General features: G+C 52.7%; 1 protein-coding gene and 1 pseudogene across 1 annotated transcript in view; both read right to left on the reverse strand.

The window, feature by feature from the left end:
* Positions 1-10,529, reverse strand: part of LOC137544653 (arylamine N-acetyltransferase, pineal gland isozyme NAT-3-like) — a 79,730-nt gene extending 69,201 nt beyond the window's left edge. Inside the window, exon 1 of the mRNA XM_068265750.1 lies at positions 10,183-10,529. The gene's annotated coding sequence lies outside the window, so the exon portion shown is untranslated. The remainder of the gene's footprint in view (positions 1-10,182) is intronic.
* On the reverse strand, positions 434-4,845 carry LOC137544663 (arylamine N-acetyltransferase, pineal gland isozyme NAT-3-like; annotated as a pseudogene).
* Positions 10,530-16,047: the final 5,518 nt, after the last annotated feature.

Raw genomic sequence — 16,047 nt, forward strand, 5'->3', positions numbered from 1 at the left:
TTTTAATGACATCTGGCTATCGATTCTTGGGGGGGGGACGATATGCAAATGGGGGTAGTTAAACTTGGGGGTCATCTGTGTAACAGAGGGGAGGGGGGATTTAATAATATGGCACATGTGGGCACCTGAGGGGCCAAAACGTAATACTGGGGGCACATTTGGCTATATTGGGGTAATGCTGATCCCGGGGACACATCTGGCTATAAAGAGGGGCACTATTCCTGGGGGTGCATCTGTCAATTTGTTCTGGGGGTGGCAAACACAGGGGACACATCTGGCTATGCTGGGGGGGGAGGTGATATTTGGGACACATCTGGCCATGCTGGGGGGGGGGTGATATTTGGGACACATCTGGCCATGCTGGGGGGGGGTGATGTTTGGGACACATCTGGCTGTACTTGGGGGGGATACTGGGGACACATCTGGATATCTATACTGGGGGGGGCATAAGCTGGCGGCACAGTTTTTATGTCAAAAGCACTTTTTATTTTTATACAGGAATTGGTCAAAATTGAGAACATTTTTACTTGAGACCAAATACCCCCCAATGAAAGCCTAATTTGTCTCGAAAAAAACGATATATAGATCATTTATGTGGCACGAGTACAGATGAAGTTATTGCTGATTAAAAAGGGACACAGCTAAAGCGTCAAAACTGCTCTGATCCATTAGGGGAAAATAAGGTCTGGATGCGAAGTGGTTAAAGGCAACCCCATTTCTTATAACTACCCTCCATCCAGGAGGAGACAAAACATTCAGCATCCTCCATAATACAAAGACGTAGGTGACACTGGCCTTCCCGTTACTCTGCTGTTAGTTCTGGCAACTCATTATCCTTTGGTATGAAAGTTTCATTAAGAACAACCCCAAATTTGTCTTTTAGAATTGCTGGAATCTCATCATCGGTGAGTTGTCTTGTGGTCTTCACTTTTCCAGCATCCTCAGTGAATTCTGTGCTCACCAGTCGGTTCCCTATGTAGGTAAGTCTACCAGAGGGCCGCTGGAGGATACAGAGAGATTTACAGACAAAGAGAGATTCTGGTGACTTCTGTTGGAATTCACACATCTCTGTGAAGTCCTCATATTTCCGTGTTTCCAGAGTGAACTTGTAAAGAATGACCCAGAGGTCTTTTTCTTTATATCTCCTTTCCTTTGTAAGAACCACTCATCTCCTTCCGCCTGTAGTTGGAATAGTCCATTGATTTGTTTCTCCTCCCATCCATCCTCCAATGGAAATGGAGCCGTGATGGCATCTCCATACCCAACATCACAAAGCCACCTCCTTCCTTCCAGCTCCACCATCAGAATCATGTGGTCAAATGGGCGTTTGTAGACACCACTGACTTGTTCCCTAGACCTGGCGGATAAAACCTGAGGCTGGTACCCCAGTTCCTGCAGCACCCACATGAACAGACCATTGTGTTCATAGCAGAACCCTCCTCGTCTTCTCTGAACTATTTTTTGGTAGATCCAATGAAGATCTAGTGTGATCTTCTCACCGATGTGAATGCTGAGACTCTCAAAGGGGATGGACAACACATGCTGGAGGTGTAACTTCTGGAGGAGTGAAAGCGATGGTGTGAGGGACTCTGCAGCCAGTTCTGGGAGGCCTATTCATTGGAAGTAGTCATTCAGGTCCATTACGGAGGAGTGTCTGGAACAGAAGACAGAATTTAAAGTGGAAAAGTATTAAACAGTATGCACAATTTCATTCACCTTTGTGATGTTTCAGGACAGCAGTCTAGACAGAACTATGAGCCTAAACCCTGGATTCAAATACCGGGACCATCGGGGGTAATGAATCTGCTCTTTTATGTAAGACATGAATGGCACATAGGATGGCAATGCTTCCGAAGGCGAACCTCCTATCTCAAGCTGTGTCAGATGTGTCTGATCAGTGTCTAACCTCCCTGGCGGTAAGCCCGAGCTGAGCACAGGCTATGCCGCCGGAAGGCACCGCTCAGGCCCCGCTGGGCCGATTTGCATAATTTTTTTTTGCTACACGCAGCTAGCACTTTGCTAGCTGCGTGTGCAATCCGATCACCACCGCTCCCCGCCGATCCGCCGCTATCCGTCGTGCCGCAGCCGCCCCCCCCCAGACCCCGTGCGCTGCCTGGCCAATCAGTGGCAGGCAGCGCTGAGGGGTGGATCGGAGTCCCCTTTGACGTCACAACGTCGAGGACGTCGGTGACGTCATCCCGCCCGTCGCCATGGCGACGGGGGAAGCCCTCCAGGAGATCCCGTTCTTTGAACGGGATCTCCTGATCTCCGATTGCCGGAGGCGATCGGGGGGGCTGGGGGGATGCGGCTATCATGTAGCGAGACCTTGTCTCGCTACATGATATAAAAAAAAAATAAAATAAAATAAAAAACGGCTGTGCTGCCTCCTGGCCACCAGGAGGGTTAAAGCAAATCTGTAACACAAAAAATGAGCCCCTGGGGGTACTTACCTCGGGATACTGGAGGGTGAAGAGGAAATGAGTTGCATACCGCTACCGGCCCTGCCGCTGACCCACATAATGCTGCCGGCCCTGCCGCTGACTCACATAATGCCACCGGCCCTGCCGCTGACTCACATAATGCTGCCGGCCCTGCCGCTGACTCACATAATGCTGCCGGCCCTGCCGCTGACTCATGCTCTCTTCCTGTGTGATTCCTGTTGCCGACTCCTGCTTTGTTCCTGACCACGCTACTCTGATTGATTCCCTGTTGGTGACTACTGCCTGTCACTGGATTACAAAAGAACGCTGCCTGGACCGATATTGGCTTTCCCTCGACTACAATAAATCTTGAAGATATATCTGGACTGAGAGTGACGCGCGGCAAGGGATGACGGGCGAAGGGGCGGACAGGCCGGCGGGCGCGGCGTGCATGCGTGTGGTGTGCGTGCCGGGCGTGCGCGGCGGAAATGTGCGGGCGCATGTGCAGTGACAGACCTAACCCGTTTTTAAACAGGCTTAGGTCCACTAGTGTGTGTGTGTGTGTATATATATATATTTATATATATATATATATATATATATATATATAGAGAGAGAGAGAGAGAGAGATGTTGTGAATTCTTATTCTTTTGCATGTTTGTCATACTTGTTTCTGCTCATCATAAACCGTTAACTATTAGTCAAAGATAACATAATTGAACACAAAATGCAGTTTTAACCACTTCAGGATTCTGCGTACGCATAAGTACGCCCCTGAATCCTGAAGTGGTTTCCATGGAAACGGCCGCTCGTATGAGCGGCCGTTCCATGTCAGTTCACGGAGGGTGTCTCCGTGAACACCCTGCGAGCCTCCGATCGCAGCTCGCAGGGTAAATGTAAACATGCGGGGGAAGATCTTCCCCACTGTTTACATACATACGGCGCTGCTGCGCAGCAGCGCCGTAGAGGAGATCGGCGATCCCCGGCCTCTGATTGGCCGGGGATCGCCGGCATCTGATAGGCTGAAGCCTATCCTGGGTGGCGCAGGACGGATTTCCGTCCTGCGCAGCCCATAGAGGTGAGGAGAGGGAGGGAAGGAGGCAGAGGGAGGCATAGCGTTGCGGAGGGGGGATTTGAGGAGCCCTCCCCCCGCTAGGCACAGCAGCGCGGTGGCGATCAGACCCCCCCAGCAGGACATCCCCCTAGTGGGGAAAAAAGGGGGGAAGTCTGATCGCCCTGCCTGATTTCTGATCTGTGCTGCGGGCTGAAGAGCCCACCCAGCACAGATCATCCAAAACACTTAAAAGCCGGAAGTGGTTAAATGATGGTTTTTATTATTTAGATCATCTAGCAGGAGTGTATGAAATTTAAGAAACTTGAAATTGGTATTGTATAGAAAATGATGTGTTCTGGGAGAAGCTCTCCTCAGCTTTAGCCTGGGGTAGACACCTAATGGTGTAGTTCCCCCCGAGATTACTGTTTGCCATTTAATTATTGTTTCATTAATTGATAGGATATTGTGTTAATGAGTTCCTGGGGGTGGGTATAAAGGTGTCACTAAGGTGAGGGGCAGTACACCTGAGGAAGGGCAGCGCCCGAAACATGTAGCGTGTATCTTGCACTTTTCTCTGCTCCAATACAGTTCTTTGCTGAGCCTTTCCTGTGCCGTTTCCGTTCTTGAATTGTAGCCAGTGTGCCGCAGGAGTGTTGTACCTGCTGGAGTCTGGCCTGGTGAATCGGCCTTGGAAATACTGGCCAGTGTGGTGGAATAAGTGGGATTTTGCCTCACAAATGGAGACTTGCTTGCTTCAGCAGGCTAGCTGATGGTGTTGTCTTTACTTAGGGCAAAGGTGTCCCTCTCATCAGGAGAGCTTGATGAACATTGGCCCCGCAGCCTGGCCACTCCCATCTCTGCTGGCCCCGCAGCCTGGCCATTCCCAATCTCTCCTGGCCCCAGCAGCCTGGCCATTCCCAATCTCTGCTGGCCCCGCAGCCTGGCCACTCCCATCTCTGCTGGCCCCACAGCCTGGCCATTCCCAATCTCTGCTGGGAGGAAGCCTGGCCACTCCCATCTCTGCTGGCAGGAAGCCTGGCCACTCCCAATCTCTGCTGGCCCCGCAGCCTGGCCATTCCCATCTCTGCTGGCAGGAAGCCTGGCCACTCCCATCTCTGCTGGCAGGAAGCCTGGCCACTCCCAATCTCTGCTGGCCCCGCAGCCTGGCCATTCCCAATCTCTGCTGGCCCCGCAGCCTGGCCATTCCCAATCTCTGCTGGCCCCCGCAGCCTGGCCATTCCCAATCTCTGCTGGCCCCGCAGCCTGGCCATTCCCAATTTCTGCTGGCCCCGCAGCCTGGCCATTCCCATCTCTGCTGGCCCCCGCAGCCTGGCCATTCCCAATCTCTGCTGGCCCCCACAGCCTGGCCATTCCCAATCTCTGCTGGCAGGGAGCCTGGCCATTCCCATCTCTGCTGGCAGGGAGCCTGGCCACTCCCATCTCTGCTGGCAGGAAGCCTGGCCACTCCCAATCTCTGCTGGCCCCGCAGCCTGGCCATTCCCAATCTCTGCTGGCCCCCGCAGCCTGGCCATTCCCAATCTCTGCTGGCCCCCGCAGCCTGGCCATTCCCATCTCTGCTGGCAGGAAACCTGGCCACTCCCATCTCTGCTGGCAGGAAGCCTGGCCACTCCCATCTCTGTTGGCAGGGAGCCTGGCCATTCCCATCTCTGCTGGCAGGGACTCTGGCCATTCCCATCTCTGCTGGCAGGGAGCCTGGCCACTCCCATCTCTGCTGGCAGGGAGCCTGGCCACTCCCATCTCTGCTGGCAGGGACTCTGGCCATTCCCATCTCTGCTGGCAGGGAGCCTGGCCATTCCCATCTCTGCTGGCAGGAAACCTGGCCACTCCCATCTCTGCTGGCAGGAAGCCTGGCCACTCCCATCTCTGCTGGCAGGGAGCCTGGCCATTCCCATCTCTGCTGGCAGGGACTCTGGCCACTCCCATCTCTGCTGGCAGGGAGCCTGGCCATTCCCAATCTCTGCTGGCCCCACAGCCTGGCCACTCCCAATCTCTGCTGGCAGGGAGCCTGGCCATTCCCAATCTCTGTTGGCCCCGCAGCCTGGCCATTCCCAATCTCTGCTGGCCCTGCAGCCTGGCCATTCCCAATCTCTGCTGGCAGGGACTCTGGCCATTCCCATCTCTGCTGGCAGGGAGCCTGGCCACTCCCATCTCTGCTGGCAGGGAGCCTGGCAATCTGCAGAGTCACTCTCAGCTTGGCACTGATGTTCTGCAGATCTGCATGAATGCCGTCATGAGGGACAATACGCGAGGCCTGTGGACTTTGTGTACCTGAGATAACCCTGAGAAACATTAAAGTAAACCTAAGACAAGAAAAAAAAATATATATACATACCTAGGGCTTCCTCCAGGCTGATCACTGTATACATACCTGGGGCTTCCTCCAGGCTGATCACTGTATACATACCTGGGGCTTCCTCCAGGCTGATCACTGTATACATACCTGGGGCTTCCTCCAGCCCCTCCAGGCTGATCACTGTATACATACCTGGGGCTTCCTCCAGGCTGATCACTGTATACATACCTGGGGCTTCCTCCAGGCTGATCACTGTATACATACCTGGGGCTTCCTCCAGGCTGATCACTGTATACATACCTGGGGCTTCCTCCAGCCCCTCCAGGCTGATCACTGTATACATACCTGGGGCTTCCTCCAGGCTGATCACTGTATACATACCTGGGGCTTCCTCCAGGCTGATCACTGTATACATACCTGGGGCTTCCTCCAGGCTGATCACTGTATACATACCTGGGGCTTCCTCCAGCCCCTCCAGGCTGATCACTGTATACATACCTGGGGCTTCCTCCAGCCCCCTCCAGGCTGATCACTGTATACAGACCTGGGGCTTCCTCCAGCCCTCTCTAGGCCGATCACTGTATACAGACCTGGAGCTTCCTCCAGCCCCCTCCAGGCTGATCACTGTATACAGACCTGGGGCTTCCTCCAGCCCCCCAGGCTGATCACTGTATACATACCTGGGGCTTCCTCCACCCCCCTCCAGGCTGATCGCTGTATACATACCCCGGGCTTCCTCCAGCCTCCTCCAGGCTGATCGCTGTATACATACCTGGGGCTTTCTCCAGTCCCCTCCAGGCTGATCACTGTATACATACCTGGGGCTTCCTCTAGCCCCTCCAGGCTGATCACTGTATACATACCTGGGGCTTCCTCCAGCCCCCTCCAGGCTGATCACTGTATACATACCTGGGGCTTCCTCCAGCCCCCTCCAGGCTGATCACTGTATACATACCTGGGGCTTCCTCCAGCCCCCTCCAGGCTGATCACTGTATACATACCTGGGCCTTCCTCCAGGCTGATCACTGTATACATACCTGGGGCTTCCTCCAGCCCCCTCCAGGCTGATCACTGTATACATACCTGGGGCTTCCTCCAGCCCCCTCCAGGCCAATCACTGTATATGTATACCTGGGGCTTCCTCTAGCCCCTCCAGGCTGATCACTATACATACCTGGGGCTTCCTCCAGCCCCCTCCAGGCTGATCACTGTATACATACCTGGGCCTTCCTCCAGCCTCCTCACTGTATACATACCTGGGGCTTCCTCCAGCCCCCTCCAGGCTGATCACTGTATACATACCCGGGGCTTCCTCCAGCCCCCTCCAGGCTGATCACTGTATACATACCTGGGCCTTCCTCCAGCCCCTCCAGGCTGATCACTGTATACATACCTGGGGATTCCTCCAGCCCCCTCCAGGCTGATCGCTGTATACATACCTGGGGCTTCCTCCAGCCCCCTCCAGGCTGATCACTGTATACATACCTGGGGCTTCCTCCAGCCCCCTCCAGGCCAATCACTGTATATGTATACCTGGGGCTTCCTCTAGCCCCTCCAGGCTGATCACTATACATACCTGGGGCTAACTCCAGCCCCCTCCAAGCTGATCACTGTATACATACCTAGGGCTTCCTCCAGCCCCCTCGAGGCTGATCACTGTATACATACCTGGGGCTTCCTCCAGCCCCCTCCAGGCTGATCACTGTATACATACCTGAGGCTTCCTCCAGCCTGATCACTGTATACATACCTAGGGCTTCCTCCAGCCCCTCCAGGCTGATCACTGTATACATACCTGGGGCTTCCTCCAGCCCCCTCCAGGCTGATCACTGTATACATACCTGGGGCTTCCTCCAGCCCCTCCAGGCTGATCACTATACATATCTGGGGATTCCTCCAGGCTGATCACTGTGTACTTACCTGGGGCTTCCTCCAGCCCCCTCCAGGCTGATCACTGTATACATACCTGGGGCTTCCTCCAGCCCCCTCCAGGCTGATCACTGTATACATACCTGGGGCTTCCTCCAGACCCCCCTCCCCCCAGGCTGATCACTGTATACATACCTGGGGCTTCCTCCAGCCCCCTCCAGGCTGATCACTGTATACATACCTGGGGCTTCCTCCAGACCCCCCTCCCCCCAGGCTGATCACTGTATACATACCTGGGGCTTCCTCCAGCCCCCTCCAGACTGATCACTGTATACATACCTGGGGCTTCCTCCAGACCCCCCTCCCCCCAGGCTGATCACTGTATACATACCTGGGGCTTCCTCCAGCCCCCTCCAGGCTGATCACTGTATACATACCTGGGGCTTCCTCCAGACCCCCCTCCCCCCAGGCTGATCACTGTATACATACCTGGGGCTTCCTTCAGCCCCCTCTATATTTTTTTGTTTTTACTGATCTTAGGTTTACTTTAAAAGTTCCATCAGACAGTTCATTAGTTAACACTGTTATTGTTCTGAATATAAACACAGATATCCCAGACGTTACCAAGCATTGTCTCACCTCCCCTGTCCCTCTGTGACCTCTGCCACACCTCCCCTGTCCCCCTGTGTGATCTGTCACACCTCCCCTTTCCCGCTGTCCCACCTCCCCTGTCCCTCTGTGACCTCTGCCACACCTCCCCTGTCCCGCTGTCCCTCTGTGACCTCTGTCACACCTCCTCTGTCCCCCTGTGTGACCTCTGTCACACCTCCCCTGTCCCCCCCGTGAGACCTTTGTCACACCTCCCCTGTCCCCTGTGACCTCTGTCACACCTCCTCTGTGACATCTCCCCTATCCCCCTGTGTGACCTCTGTCACACCTCCCCTGTCCCCCTGTGTGACCTCTGTCACACCTCCCCTGTCCCCCTGTGTGACCTCTGTCACACCTCCCCTGTCCCTCTGTGACCTCTGTCACACCTCCCCTGTCCACCCTGTGTGACCTCAGTATTAGGCCTAACACTTTTGATAAAGCGTTATTGTCATCATACAAATCTAATTTCAACAGCAACTGGTCTGAGTGTATAAGTGATAAAGATGCTAATCCTGCATTCAAAACTTGCAAACCTTTTTCTGCTGTTATGGTTTGTAGTTATCACATACTTTAGGAGCACTGGCCCTAGTGCCAAACAGTGCCAAAGAGTTGCATGCTGGGAGTTATTTTTATCTATAATATATTCCTCCCCTTCCATTTATTTCCCTGCCGAGCTGCTTATCATACCCTCTGATCACTTGTGTTTACAAGCAAGGCTGAGGTGACTCAGTGATTGGATGTGTAAAAAAACAGACAGTACAGTTCCTAGTATACACCTCAGTGGGAGTGTCTGAAGACTCTGGGAGGAGGGCAGCTAATGAATACACAATGAGCAAGAGAAGGGAGGGGGGAAAACAAGAGTCAGAGAGGATATGATGTCAGCATTAGCTTGGCAAGATGGCCACTGCCTAGAATAGGATTTTCTGCTTTTCCTTTATAAAATTCACAGGAATCATTACGTGAATAGCACAATACATCTGTTATGTAAGTAGAAGTAGTATTTATCTACTTATATATGTGTTTTTTATGTCTAGGTTAGCATGGGTGTCTCTTGTTCTTTAAATACACTAAGCCTACTCTACTAGCAACTTGGATGACTGTCTGTATAACTAAGGAGTTTCCTACAGAGACTGTTTTAACAAATCTTTTTTGTATCTGTGTCAATAAAGTTTTTTTGATATTTTTGTACCACAAGACCTCGCAAGATTTTGTATTTTCTCACATTATAGTCCTTTCTACTAATATAGACAGTGGTGACAGTAGCAGCAGTAGGTGACAGTGGTGACAGTAGCAGGGCGAGGTGACAGTAGCAGCAGTAGCTGGGTGAGGTGACAGTAGCAGGTGACAGCAGCAGGGTGAGGTGACAGCAGTAGGTGACAGTAGCAGGGTGAAGTGACAGTAGCAGGTGACAGTAGCAGCAATAGGTGACAGTAGCAGGGTGAGGTGACAGTAGCAGCAGGGTGAGGTGACAGCAGTAGGGGACAGTAGCAGGGTGAAGTGACAGTAGCAGGTGACAGTAGCAGCAATAGGTGACAGTAGCAGGGTGAGGTGACAGTAGCAGCAGGGTGAGGTGACAGCAGTAGGGGACAGTAGCAGGGTGAAGTGACAGTAGCAGGTGACAGTAGCAGCAATAGGTGACAGTAGCAGGGTGAGGTGACAGTAGCAGCAGTAGGTGACAGTAGCAGGGTGAAGTGACAGTAGCAGCAGTAGGTGACAGTGGTGACAGTAGCAGGGTGAGATGAGAGTAGCAGCAGGGTAAGGTGACAGCAGCAGGGTGAGGTGGCAGTAGCAGGGTGAGGTGACAGTAGCAGGGTGAGGTGACAGTAGCAGCAGGGAGAGGTGACAGCAGTGGCGTATAAGCGGCAGGTTGCTCTCACCTGGGTCAGATCAGGACGGCACAGGTCTGTGACTCCGGCAGCTGTGGCAGTTAATGTGGCGCTGGGCTGATTGTCACATATCCTGATACACAATACTGGTTAATGATTGTCCAGTCATCAGATGAGTCTCCTGTAGCTCAGCAGTAATCAGGTTCTGGATGGCCGGGCTCAGTGTGTGGAGCACTATAAAATCTGTACAGTGTGATGTATTGTACAGCTCTGGAGGTGCACTACAATATCCAGCACTCAGGGGGGGGATGTCCTTTCCCAGGAATAACAACTTCTCCACCATCCAAATCAAAAACAGCAGCAGCCACACCCAAGCCGGGGACGAGAGACGTGTTTGAACAGACATATCCATTGTGTGTGGCTGCTGGAACTTTGCCATTTAGCCAGGCCCAAGCAGCAACCTGCCAATCCCTGCACACTGCTGACTGTACTCCCCGCACACTGCCTGCTGACTGTACTCCCCGCACACTGCTGACTGTATAGTGACTGTACTCCTAGCACACTGCTAACTGTACTCCCCACACACTGCTGACTTTACTCCCCACACACTGCTGACTGTACTCCCCGCACACTGCTGACTGTATTCCCCCCCCCCCGACTGTACTCCCCGCACACTGCTGACTGTACTCCCCGCCCACTGCTGACTGTACTCCCCGCCCACTGCTGACTGTACTCCCCGCACACTGCTGACTGTACTCCTCGCACACTGCTGCCTGTACTCCCCCCACACTGCTGACTTTACTCCCCACACACTGCTGACTGTACTCCCCGCACACTGCTGACTGTATTCCCCCCCCCGACTGTACTCCCCCGCCCACTGCTGACTGTACTCCCCGCCGACTGCTGACTGTACTCCCCGCCCACTGCTGACTGTACTCCCGCCCACTGCTGACTGTACTCCCCGCCCACTGCTGACTGTACTCCTCGCACACTGCTGACTGTACTCCCCGCACACTGCTGATTGTACTCCCCGCACACTGCTGACTGTACTCCCCGCACACTGCTGACTGCACTCCCCGTACACTGCTGACTGTACTCCCCCCACCCTGCTGACTGTACTCCCCCCACACTGCTGACTGTACTCCCCCCACACTGCTGACTGTACTCCCTACACCCTGCTGACGGTACTCCCCGCACCCTGCTGACGGTACTCCCCGCACCCTGCTGACGGTACTCCCGCACACTGCTGACTGTACTCCCTACACCCTGCTGACTGTACTCCCTACACCCTGCTGACTGTACTCCCCACACACTGCTGACGGTACTCCCCGCACACTGCTGACTGTACTCCCTACACCCTGCTGACTGTACTCCCCACACCCTGCTGACTGTACTTCCCCGCACACAGCTGACTGTACTCCCCACACACTGCTGACTGTACTCCCTACACCCTGCTGACTGTACTCCCCGCACACTGCTGACTATACTCCCCACACACTGCTGATACCACACACTGCTGACTGTACTCCCTGCACACTGCTGATACCACACACTGCTGACTGTACTCTCCGCACACTGCTGACTGTACTCCCTACACCCTGCTGACTGTACTCCCTGCACACTGCTGACTGTACTCCCCACACACTGCTGATACCACACACTGCTGACTGTACTCCCTGCACACTGCTGATACCACACACTGCTGACTGTACTCTCCGCACACTGCTGACTGTACTCCCCGCACACTGCTGATACCACACACTGCTGACTGTTCTCCCCGCACACTGCTGATACCACACACTGCTGACTGTACTCCCCGCACACTGCTGACTGCACTCCCCACACACTGCTGACTGTACTCCTCGCACACTGCTGACTGTACTCCCCAAACACTGCTGACTGTACTCCCTACACCCTGCTGACTGTACTCCCCGCACACTGCTGACTGTACTCCCCCCACATTGCTGACTGTACTGCCCGCACACTGCTGATACCACACACTGCTGACTGTTCTCCCCGCACACTGCTGATACCACACACTGCTGACTGTACTCCCCGCACACTGCTGACTGCACTCCCCACACACTGCTGACTGTACTCCTCGCACACTGCAGACTGTACTCCCCAAACACTGCAGACTGTACTCCCTACACCCTGCTGACTGTACTCCCCGCACACTGCTGACTGTACTCCCCCCACACTGCTGACTGTACTGCCCGCACACTGCTGACTGTACTCCCCACCCACTGCTGATACCACACACTGCTGACTGTACTCCCTGCACACTGCTGATACCACACACTGCTGACTGTACTCCCTACACCTTGCTGACTGTACTCCCCGCACACTGCTGACTGTACTCCCCCCACACTGCTGACTGTACTGCCCGCACACTGCTGACTGTACTCCCCACCCACTGCTGATACCACACACTGCTGACTGTACTCCCCACCCACTGCTGATACCACACACTGCTGACTGTACTCCCTGCACACTGCTGATACCACACCCTGCTGACTGTACTCCCCGCACACTGTTGACTGTACTCCCCCCACACTGCTGACTGTACTGCCCGCACACTGCTGACTGTACTCCCTGCACACTGCTGACTGTACTCCCCACACACTGCTGATACCACACACTGCTGACTGTACTCCCCGCACACTGCTGATACCACACACTGCTGACTGTACTCCCCGCACACTGCTGACTGTACTCCCCGCACACTGCTGATACCACACACTGCTGACTGTACTCCCCGCACACTGCTAATACCACACACTGCTGACTGTACTCCCCGCACACTGCTAATACCACACAATTCAAGGGAAGGCAGGCAAACAGAGCGGCGGCTCAGGATAAAATACACTGAAATATGGTAAGAAAGGCATTGGTGGACCTAACTCCGGGGATATGAAACACGTAGTCACATTAATAAAACACCTTTAATGAAAGACATGAAACATTGAACACGTTTTTTTTTTTTTTTTTTTAAGATCCCCTATTTTTACTTATAGAAAAGGTTTTTATAGAAAACAGTATGCAAAAATGAATTCAATTACAATAGAAATAGAAAAAGTTTACAACGTAAATGACCATGACTTTGTAATGTCGTACTCAGAGCTGCTTTTAGCAACTCTCTGTTAGGCAACCTTGATACGACATAGCCTTTACCTATCCAACTTCAGAGGAGTATCTGGCGTTGGCGTACCTTCTTCTCATGCACATCTTTAAGGACTCCTTGAATACCTGGCTTTACCGCCCCCCCCCCCCCCCCTTCAGTTCCCCCAAATCCAGTGTGCCTAGGTCAAGGGGGAACCATCTCCAAGATTTTTAATGGAAAAGCTCTTGCAGATAGCACCGTCACCCCATAACCCAAGCTTGCCATATTATTTCTGATACTTCTTCTCTGGTATAAACCTATAGAGAGAGTAAAGATAGAGAAAGAAAAAAAGTATTTTAATGTGGGGGGAAGGAGGCGGGGAAGGGCTATTCTCTAACACCGCCATGGTAACATTTACTATCTCATAGTCCCACGCCCTAGTTCTCACCCAAATCTACTTCTTCTTTTCCTCCCACAATATTATCCAAAATAGCCTACCCCACATCTAGCACACTCTAACTCTCTGTCACCCTTTCCTCAGTCCTACCTTATGTGTCCCCCCACCCTTTAGATTGTAAGCCTTGGCAGGGCCTCCCCCCTCCCTTAGTGTGTCCTTCTTTATTTTACTACCCCGGCAATGACACCTTCTCATGGACTAACTCGGACTTGATTTGCCGGGTCTCTGTAAACCGCATTTTATACCCTGATTGTATGTATAACCTTGTGCTATGTTGTATAACCGTGTGCTACCTCTCTGTCTGTCACCCCTTGTTACAATGTATGTATCCCTATTTATTGTCCAGCGCTGCGTAATATGTTGGCGCTTTATAAATACAATAAATAATAATTATAACTCTCAGTTTCTCTAAATGATTTCAGTTTTCCCATGTCTCTTTATGTCGGTATTGTCTTCCCTGTCTCGCCAGCGTTAACAACGCCATCCTATGAATATAAGTAGGCGACCTCCCCAAGCCTCTCAGTCATCGAGGGCACTTTGATTTCCAGATGTCTCGTCAAGGACCTCTTATAGTCTCCAACACTCCACCAGATGTGGTGTAGGAGAGAAAAGCTTAGGTCATCAGGAGGGTCAAAGCCCGTTATCTGCTTCATGAGGCATTTGACCCCTTCCAGAATGAGCTAATACCCTGGAAGCCCCAACATATATGCATCAGGGTACCCCGTTCCTTCCTATATCTCCAGCATCTAATATCAGTTCCAGGGAAAATTTACCCCAATCTATCCACCTTGTACCCCGACTCTTGGACTCTTGTGGATATGGAGGTTTTAATCATGAATATCAGAATTCTCTCTTCCATTGTAAATCTGTAAACTCTTTTTGGAGATCCTCCTGCCGCTTGTTCCAAATTATTCCAATGTCATCTCGTTCCAAGTTCAGAATATTGTATATTCTACAAAGATATTCTTCTGTAAGTGTGATGTCACCGAGCCTTCTGCCATAGTGTCACAGCCGGCCTGTGAGTCTCCAGGTGACATCTGTAAGTGTGATGTCACTGAGCCTTCTGCCATAGTGTCACAGCCGGCCTGTGAGTCTCCAGGTGACATCTGTAAGTGTGATGTCACTGAGCCTTCTGCCATAGTGTCACAGCCGGCCTGTGAGTCTCCAGGTGACATCTGTAAGTGTGATGTCACTGGGCCTTCTGCCATAGTGTCACAGCCGGCCTGTGAGTCTCCAGGTGACATCTGTAAGTGTGATGTCACTGGGCCTTCTGCCATAGTGTCACAGCCGGCCTGTGAGTCTCCAGGTGACATCTGTAAGTGTGATGTCACTGGGCCTTCTGCCATAGTGTCACAGCCGGCCTGTGAGTCTCCAGGTGACATCTGTAAGTGTGATGTCACTGAGCCTTCTGCAATAGTGTCACAGCCGGCCTGTGAGTCTCCAGGTGAAATCTGTAAGTGTGATGTCACTGAGCCTTCTGCCATAGTGTCACAGCCGGCCTGTGAGTCTCCAGGTGACATCTGTAAGTGTGATGTCACTGGGCCTTCTGCCATAGTGTCACAGCCGGCCTGTGAGTCTCCAGGTGACATCTGTAAGTGTGATGTCACTGAGCCTTCTGCCATAGTGTCACAGCCCGCCTGTGAGTCTCCAGGTGAAATCTGTAAGTGTGATGTCACTGAGCCTTCTGCAATAGTGTCACAGCCGGCCTGTGAGTCTCCAGGTGAAATCTGTAAGTGTGATGTCACTGAGCCTTCTGCCATAGTGTCACAGTCGGCCTGTGAGTCTCCAGGTGACATCTGTAAGTGTGATGTCACTGAACCTTCTGCCATAGTGTCACAGCCGGCCTGTGTGTCTCCAGGTGACATCTGTAAGTGTGATGTCACTGAGCCTTCTGCCATAGTGTCACAGTCGGCCTGTGAGTCTCCAGGTGACATCTGTAAGTGTGATGTCACTGAGCCTTCTGCCATAGTGTCACAGCCGGCCTGTGAATCTCCAGGTGACATCTGTAAGTGTGATGTCACTGGGCCTTCTGCCATAGTGTCACAGCCGGCCTGTGAGTCTCCAGGTGACATCTGTAAGTGTGATGTCACTGAGCCTTCTGCCATAGTGTCACAGCCGGCCTGTGAATCTCCAGGTGACATCTGTAAGTGTGATGTCACTGGGCCTTCTGCCATAGTGTCACAGCCGGCCTGTGAATCTCCAGGTGACATCTGTAAGTGTGATGTCACTGAACCTTCTGCCATAGTGTCACAGCCTGTGAGTCTCCAGGTGACATCTGTAAGTGTGATGTCACTGAACCTTCTGCCATAGTGTCACAGCCCGCCTGTGAGTCTCCAGGTGACATCTGTAAGTGTGA

This window comes from Hyperolius riggenbachi, chromosome 1 (assembly GCF_040937935.1).
Source record: "Hyperolius riggenbachi isolate aHypRig1 chromosome 1, aHypRig1.pri, whole genome shotgun sequence".
NCBI lineage: Eukaryota > Metazoa > Chordata > Amphibia > Anura > Hyperoliidae > Hyperolius > Hyperolius riggenbachi.